Below are 8,835 nucleotides of genomic sequence, written 5' to 3'. Positions count from 1 at the left end.
CTTTACAGCTTGTTCAGTAGTAAGTTCACTGTGCTACTGCAGGTCTGTTGAAGATAACCAACTTGCAGGACCTATACCAAAGTCTCTTGGGAATTTGAAAAACTTGGAATCATTGTGAGTTTTCATTGTTAATTGCAAAATCTATTTTCTGTTTTTTTTTCTGATGACATCTTTTCTCTAAATGAGCGCATGGACTCGTACATGAAAGCCCTTAGGTTCATATTAGAACACACTGTAAGGAAATTTCTGAATATTAAGTAGAAATACAATGTAAAATATGATTTAACCATATTATGAGGTAATGTTTGTCGATGTTATTGACTTCGTCTGATCACAAAAGTCGAATGGGACAGTATAAATTGGATGGTACTGTGGTAGGGTGACTTGTTGCATTGTCGAAACTGTAAATGCAAACTGGTATTATTCTAAATCATCATTTTTCTTGATTCTCAATTTTAACCGATTTTAAGTTGTTTTCCATGTTAATTGATTTTCACCTTTCATATATTCAGAAAATACATTTGCTCATTCCTGCAGGGTACTGGCTACAAACTTCTTTAACGGAACATTGCCAAAAGGGACCCAAGTGTAATTGCTGCTACAACCCAAGTGTTTGTTGATTGGGTTATCTTAAATTGGTCATTATGCTATCTTTTGGTCAGGGAGACCGTTTCAGTATTGCGGAGAAGACGAACTATTTGGTTTTCATGATCAATGCGTTTCAGGTGCATACTCCACGTCTCCACTATAATTTCTGCTTCTTCGTGAGTGTTATCGTTACTATTTGTTTTTGTCTTTTGTCGCTTTTATCATATAATTTACATGCACCTGCAGAGCTTAGAGGACGAAGTCGTTAGTGAGACTATTCTAAGGCTGGCTGGTCTGCAATGCTGGCATAGCTTGTCATTTGGTCGCTTCCAGGTGAAATTTGGTTACATACGGAGTAATAATTTTTTCTTCACTTTCCTTTTTTGTACGCTGAAAATAGAGTTGCTGCTTGTCAGATGGAACTGTGTCTTAATCCAAATCTGATAAATAAATGGAAAAAGATGACAAAAGCAGAAGCCAAAGAAAACTACGATCCCTTAAGTTCTGTGGAAGCGACATTTCTAAAAAAATTGTTTGAAGAGTTCCTAGAGGTTTGAGTGTATGACATTTCTGTATACTTTCATGTTAAACTAACCTTGGCTTTAGTACTTACACATTTTACTTTAGGTGCTCAATTCTAAGGTGTTCCACAACGTACAAGATGATTCACAAAATCTTGATGATGGCAACTTTGAAAAAGTTGATGATGCTTGCATCTGGTTTTTCTGATTCATTATTGTTTGTTTTGGAAGAATTAATCGAAAAGTTGGGAAATTGTGGCGTAAATTTAGGCGGAGTTCAGCAGAAGAAAGGACCAGGAGAAAGAAGAAGAACAACTCTAGGAGATATAGGGAATGTAGTGACAGTTAGAGGAGGAGGTGGAGTTGGTAACGGGCCTGCGAAGCTGCAGGCGATTAATCGCCTCTCGACCGGAGTTTACGTGCTCACCGTTTGCTTGCCAATTAGGCTAATCTTTGATAAAAACAAGGTACATAAATAATTAACAAGATTTAATTGTGTGGTAATATGATATGTAAGAATTAGCAATATTTAATTGTGTGGTCATATGATATGTGCAGAAACAAGGAGAGCAAGCGGTGTGAATGTTCGAAATGTAGTTCTTTGTAAGAAAACCATTGCAGTTCTAAGAAAGTCTTAGGAAAAGACGAAGAAGACCGAAAAGGCTATAATAAACCCGGAAAAAGCCCCTTCTGTAGTACATGAGAAAGTAGAGCAGAAACCAGCCAGTTTAACATTCTGTTCTTACGGCTCGAAGCAAGGAAGCCTGTGGATTGGCTAGAAAACCTGAAGAATTGTTGGTGAATATTGATGAGGGTAGCAAAGAAGATGAGTTGGCAGTAGTGGAGTATGTAGAGGATATTTACAAGTTTTACAAACTAGTTGAGGACGAAAGTCGGATTCGTGATTACATGAGTACACAACCTGATATCAGTGAGAAAATGAGGTCAATCCTGATGGACTGGTTGACTGAAGTTCACAGCAAGTTTGAACTTAGGCAGGAAACTTTGTACCTTACTGTAAACATCATCGATCTCTTCCTCTCCATGAAGGCGGTACCTAGGAAGGATCTTTATAAGCAGCTAACCTACTTTTGCCATATATTGGATGCTGTTCGTTGCATTGAGAAGGTATGTCATGTGCTTCTTTACATTTCCTCCAAACACCTAAAAAAATAAGCTTATCTGGTTTCCTAACTGGGAATGCGTAGGTCGACATTAATGATTCGTCCACAGTTTCTCTACTCAAACCTTGACTATGTTAGTGTATGTCAATAGTTTTTTTCACGGTTTCTGTCATTCTAAAGTAAAATTATGTGAAACCTGAACTTTATTTAGTGAAGTTTGGACTAGATTATGTGAACCCTAGACCTGACTAGATTTTGCTCCTTTTATTATTTTGTGAATCCTATACCTTATTTTGTGAATCTTAGAGCTTGTTTTGTGAAAATAGAAGGTAATATTGTGAAATTTGGTCACAAAATGGTCGAAATCACCTATTTTGCTCTTTTTATTATTTTGTGAATCATAGACCTTGTTTCGTGAATCCTAAGCCTTATATTGTGAAAGTTGGTCATAAATTGTCAAAATCGCCTATTTTCCTCTTTTTCTTATTTTGTGAATCATATACCTTATTTTGTGAATTTTAGAGTTTGTTTTGTGAAAATAGAAGGTAATATTGTGAAATTTGGTCACAAAATGGTCGAAATCACCTATTTTGCTCTTTTTATTATTTTGTGAATCATAGACCTTGTTTCGTGAATCATATGCCTTATATTGTGAAACTTGGTCATAAATGGTCAAAATCGCCTATTTTCCTCTTTTTCTTATTTTGTGAATCATATACGGAGTACCTTATTTTGTGAATCTTAGTGCTTGTTTTGTGAAACTAGAAGAAATATTGTGAAATTTGGTCATAAAATGGTCGAAATCACCTATTTTGCTTTTTTTCTTATTTTGTGAATCATAGACCTTGTTTCGTAAATCTTAGGCCTTATATTGTGAAACTTGGTCATAAATGGTCAAAATCATCTATTTTGCTTCTTTTATTATTTTGTGAATCCTATACCTTATTTTGTGAATCTTAGAGTTTGTTTTGTGAAAATAGAAGGTAATATTGTGAAATTTGGTCACAAAATGGTCGAAATCACCTATTTTGCTTTTTTTATTGTTTTGTGAATCATAAACCTTGTTTCGTGAATTCTAGGCCTTATATTGTGAAACTTGGTCATAAATGGTCAAAATCGCCTATTTTTCTCTTTTTCTTATTTTGTGAATCATATACCTTATTTTGTGAATCTTAGAGCTTGTTTTGTGAAACAAGAAGGTAATATTGTGAAATTTTGTCATAAAATGGTCGAAATCACCTATTTTGCTCTGTTTATTATTTTGTGAATTATAGACCTTGTTTCGTGAATCTTAGGCCTTATATTGTGAAAGTTGGTCATAAATGGTCAAAAGCGTCTATTTTCCTCTTTTTCTTATTTTGTGAATCATATACCTTATTTTGTGAATCTTAGAGTTTGTTTTGTAAAAATAGAAGGTAATATTGTGAAATTTGGTCACAAAATGGTCGAAACCACCTATTTTGCTCTTTTTATTATTTTGTGGATCATAGATCTTGTTTCGTGAATCATAAGCCTTATATTGTGAAACTTGGTCATAAATGGTCAAAATCGCCTATTTTCCTGGTCACAAAATGGTCAAAATCACCTATTTTGCTCTTTTTATTATTTTGTGAATCGTAGAACTTGTTTCGTGAATCCTAGGCCTTATATTGTGAAACTTAGTCATAAATGGTCAAAATTGCCTATTTTTCTCTTTTTCTTATTTTGTGAATCATATACCTTATTTTGTGAATCTTAGAGTTTGTTTTGTGAAACTAGAAGGTAATATTGTGAAATTTTGTCATAAAATGGTCGAAATCACCTATTTTGCTCTTTTTCTTATTTTGTGAATCATAGACCTTGTATTTTCAGTGTTCGTGAAACCTGGATTTTATTTTGTGAAACCTAGATCTGATTTTGTGAAACCTAGACATGATTATGTGAACTCTAGATCTAATTTTGTGAAACTTGTTTATGTGAAACCTGGACCTGATTTGTGAACTTTGTACCTTATTATGTGAAATCTCGACTTGATTTTGTGAAATTTCATTTTGTGAAACCTGGATTTTATTTTGTGAAACTTAGATCTGATTTTGTGAAACCTAGACATGATTATGTGAACTTTAGACCTAATTTTGTGAAACTTGTTTTTGTGAAACCTGGACCTGATTTTGTGAAGGTAGAACTTAAATTGGTTAATTTCATAGTAAGAAATACTTGTATAAGCCAATGTGTCATGTTTCACATGTACATGAAGTTACTAATGTTTTCATGTCTTTGTTATTTGTTGATGCATAATTTAATTTTGGTACAATATCATCTATTAGCTCAAAAGGTAGAGCATTGTGCTATTGCGCAAGGTGTGGGTTCGAGACCCACATAGATGAACAAATATAAATATACGATTATTATATAATAATTATCATTGTCAATGTATGTCTAAAGTCACCTATTCAAGTCTTAGATTCACAAAATAAGGTCGAAGATTCACAAAAACATGCATATGGTTCACAAAATCAGGTCCAAGCTTAGATAAATCAAGTAGTCTCACAAGCTGTAGCTTAAGAATTTTGTTTGTTATATTTTAGAGATATAGAGTAAAGTATTTGGGCTTTTGTGTGTGAGAAAATATTTGGGCCAAAAGAAAAGTTAGGAATGACCCTAAGTTTCAAAATTTCAAAAACATTGAAAATCAGTCCATGAAGGAATATTGTGAGGCGTACCGCCTCATGTATAATTAGCGGCCTCACCGGATCCGACCTCTCTCTCTCTCTCTCTCTCTCTATATATATATATATATATATATATATATATATATGCGGGATCTCGTGAGTTTGGTTCTTATAGTGAGTTGTGAGTTTGTGCTTTAAAAAGGAATAAATGGCTAAGATTAAACCTAATATTAACAAAACCAGAGTACCACACGAAAGGAAAGCCTGACAACTTGAATATCAAAATAAACCCACCTGTGATCCTCTCTCTAATCCCAAAAAAAAAACTCTTGGAAATATGATTAATAGCTAGAAATCACGCAATTCATCTTCACCGATCAAATTTATCACTAAAATCAGTGTAAAAATCAATGTTTTTTTTCCTAAATTTATGAATAATTGATCAATTTCCAGTTAATTTGAACAATTGATATGCGAATTATTGCGAATTTGTTGCAGAACAATTCAAATCAAGATTATAATTATACGATTTGAAAATCGGTCGATCTTATATTCATAAGTGATATTTTGTTCTTCGGCCTCATCTTCTTGCTTATGATAAGCGTAAACCTCATTACCTCAAGATAATCAGGTTATTTTGTTGTTTCTGTTGTTGTTGATGATGATGAATGTAAATCCGGAACCAGGACGAGGTGACTGGCCTGAGCTCGAACCCATTGATAAGGTTATTCATGGTGGTTGTTGTCGATGTCGGAGCAAGTAAGCAGGCTGGTTTTTGCAAGAAGTGCTGCTCGTAGCCGGGTAAAGATCTTCGGTCTGCTCAGGTACGAATCTGACCGGAATCAAGGTGAATTGCTGGAAGTGCGAATCTGTTTAATATATGTAGCTTAGATGTGTAGTTGTGTACTGTGTACTCCCTTTGTCCAATAATTTGTTCGACTTCTTTGTGAGGAGTGTTGTATGATTAATTGATTAAGGTGTCCATAAATGACATTTGTGAGGAGTAAGGGAAATGTTACAGTTGTTTTATAATTCTTTCAGAACTTCAAAGTAAATAAAGGAGTCAAAAAGTTGAATTCAAGGTGAACTATGTATGTTTCACGGAACAAGCACACTGATTATTGAGAAGTATGATCCATCAGGCTCCGCTACATCCTCTTCACATACATTCGATAAATTAAAATCAGTAAGATTGAAGCAGGTCTGTCATTGCTTCTGAGAAGGAATACATGATCATCTTTTATGTTTATGTCGTAACTTTTGAATTGGCGTAACTAGTATAGCTGTGGACATTTTGTGCTAGCATTTTTAATTGGTATAGTGATGTTTTCATTTCTTAGAAGGGCCATTTCTTGAATATTTTAAAATATTTAATGCTCTGTAGTTTGTATATGATCTGATTTGGATATTAGAGGTCGCGACAGGGGAGAGAGTGATTCCACTTCATGAGTTTGGTTTATGCACTCAGATGAGTAATATACGGAGTAGGTTTCAAGTTGATGAATAATTAGAGAATGTGGTAAAAAAAGAGTAAAAATCAAAGTAGTAAAAAAATCAAAAGTGACACCGGAATAACATCACAATAACACCAGAATAACAGCACAATAACATGTGGTTGAAAAGTCAAAAAATCAAAAGTAGTAAAAAAAATCAAAGTGACACCGGAATAACAATAACATCAGAATAACAGCACAATAACATGTGGTAGAAAAGGGTAAAAAAATCAAAAATAGTAAAAAAAAATCAAAGTGGCAGCGGAATAACATCACAATAACACCGGAATAACAATAACAGCAGAATACCAGCTCAATAACATGTGGTAAAAAAAGAGTAAAAAATCAAAGTAGTAAAAAAAATCTAAGTGACACCGGAATAACATCACAATAATACCAGAATAACAATAACAGTACAATAACACGTGGTAAAAAAAGAGAAAAAAAAAAATCAAAGTTAAAAAAAAACACAATAACAGCATAATAACACGAGGTAAAAAAAAGAGTGAAAAAATTAAAGTAAAAATAAATCCGATACAAAAAGAAAAAGAAAAAAAGGTAACATAATGAGAAAATTAGAAAAAAAAACATAAGAAAAAAAAATCAAAGTGGTAAAAAAAACATCGCAATAACACCAGAATAACAACACAATAACATGTGATAGAAAAAAGTAAAAAATTAATAGTAAAAAAAAATCTGAGTGACACCGGAATAACATCACAATAACACCAGAATAACGATAACACCAGAATAACAGCACAATAACATGTGGTAAAAAAAAAGTAAAAAAATCAAAAGTATTAAAAAAAACAAAGTGGCATCAGAATAACATCACAATAACAACAGAATAACAATAACACCAGAATAACAGCACAATAACATGTGGTAGAAAAAAGTAAAAAAAAATCAAAAGTAGTGAAAAAATCAAAGTAACACTGGAGTAACATCACAATAACACCAGAATAACAATAACAGCAGAATAACAGCACAATAACACGTGGCAAAAAAAAGAGAGAAAAAAAATCAAAGTCGTAAAAAAAATCAAAGTAAAAAAAACACAATAACAACATAATAATACGAGGTAAAACAAGAGAACAAAAAAATTAAAGTAAAAAAAAACTGTTACAAAAAGAAAAAGAAAAAAAGGTAACATAATGAGAAAATTAGAAAAAAAAAACAAAAGAGAAAAAAAAAATCGAAATGTACAATAACAGCATAATAACACGAGGTAAAAAAAGAGGTAAAAAAAATTAAAGTAAAAAAAAGGAGTAACACTAGAAAAAAAAAAGAAAATAAGTAAATGACAGTGGTTTTATATGACATGTAAGATTAGATCTTGGCTATTCATCTTTAATATAATCTAGTGGCTCAGATTTCAAAGTACAAAAAAAAATCACGAGGTAAAAAAAATCAAAGTAAAAAAAGCACAATAACAGCATAATAACACGAGGTAAAAAAATAAGAGTAAAAAAAAATTCAAGTAAAAAAAAAATTGGTACAAAAAGAAAAAGAAAATAAGGTAACATAATTAGAAAATTAGAGAAAAACATAAGAGAAAAAAAAAATCAAAGTTGTAAAAAAAAGCATAATAACACGAAGTAAAAAAGGAGATAAAAAAAGAATAAAAAAAAGAGTAGCACTAGAAAAAAGAGAAAATAAGTAAATGACAGTGATTTTATATGACAGGTAAGATTAGATCTTGGCCATTCATCTCTAATATAATCTAGTGGCTGAGATTTTCCAAACTCACAACTCACCATAAGAACCAAAACTCACAAGAACCTAACTCTCTCTCTCTCTCTCTCTCTCTCTCTCTATATATATATATATATATATATATATATATATATATATATATATATATATATATATATATATATATATAGAAATTGAATCATGTGACCCTTCTGTGGATGATGCTAATTTGAACTCATTCTAAACCCTTAGATCTAAAACTATAGACGTCTGGATTCTCGCCACGTGTCCCCCTACAAAACACATCTAACTACTGCCATTTCCCTCTCATACTCACTCATTTACTCCGTACACTCCCACTCTCTTCACTTTCTCTCTCTATCTCTCTGTCTCTCTTTTTTCAGTTCTCCATTACCACTCAAATTTTGATCGCCTTTTTTCAGTCAAATTTTGATCGTCATTATCATCCGAATTTTTGTTCGGATCTCGGTAATTTCGATCAACTAATTTTCCTTTTGATGCATCTCGATTTCATTCTATATTCATCACACTAATTTTCGATAAACTTATTCAATTTGTTAGAATTTTCAATCAAGTAGTTTAATTGGTAAGTTTCGCTCTTGGTTTGTATGTTTTGATCGATCTCTGCTTGTTCGTATGTTTCATTCTCTTTATTTACTTTTTGATACCTAGATTTCGATTTCTGTTAAATTTTGGTCATAAATTAGTTTAATCACCGAGTTTCGCTCTTTTTATTTGCAGG

At 32.3% G+C, this 8,835-nt stretch overlaps 1 long non-coding RNA gene across 1 annotated transcript; it reads left to right on the top strand.

The window, feature by feature from the left end:
- Positions 1-658: 658 nt before the first annotated feature.
- LOC141633710 (uncharacterized) lies at positions 659-1,070 on the top strand. The gene is made up of 3 exons (XR_012538492.1): positions 659-725; positions 835-921; positions 1,005-1,070. It is a non-coding gene; the product is annotated as an uncharacterized LOC141633710 (long non-coding RNA).
- Positions 1,071-8,835: the final 7,765 nt, after the last annotated feature.

The sequence above is a fragment of the Silene latifolia genome, chromosome Y (genome assembly GCF_048544455.1).
Source record: "Silene latifolia isolate original U9 population chromosome Y, ASM4854445v1, whole genome shotgun sequence".
Taxonomy (NCBI): domain Eukaryota; kingdom Viridiplantae; phylum Streptophyta; class Magnoliopsida; order Caryophyllales; family Caryophyllaceae; genus Silene; species Silene latifolia.
This window is presented reverse-complemented; position numbering and strand designations above follow the sequence as displayed.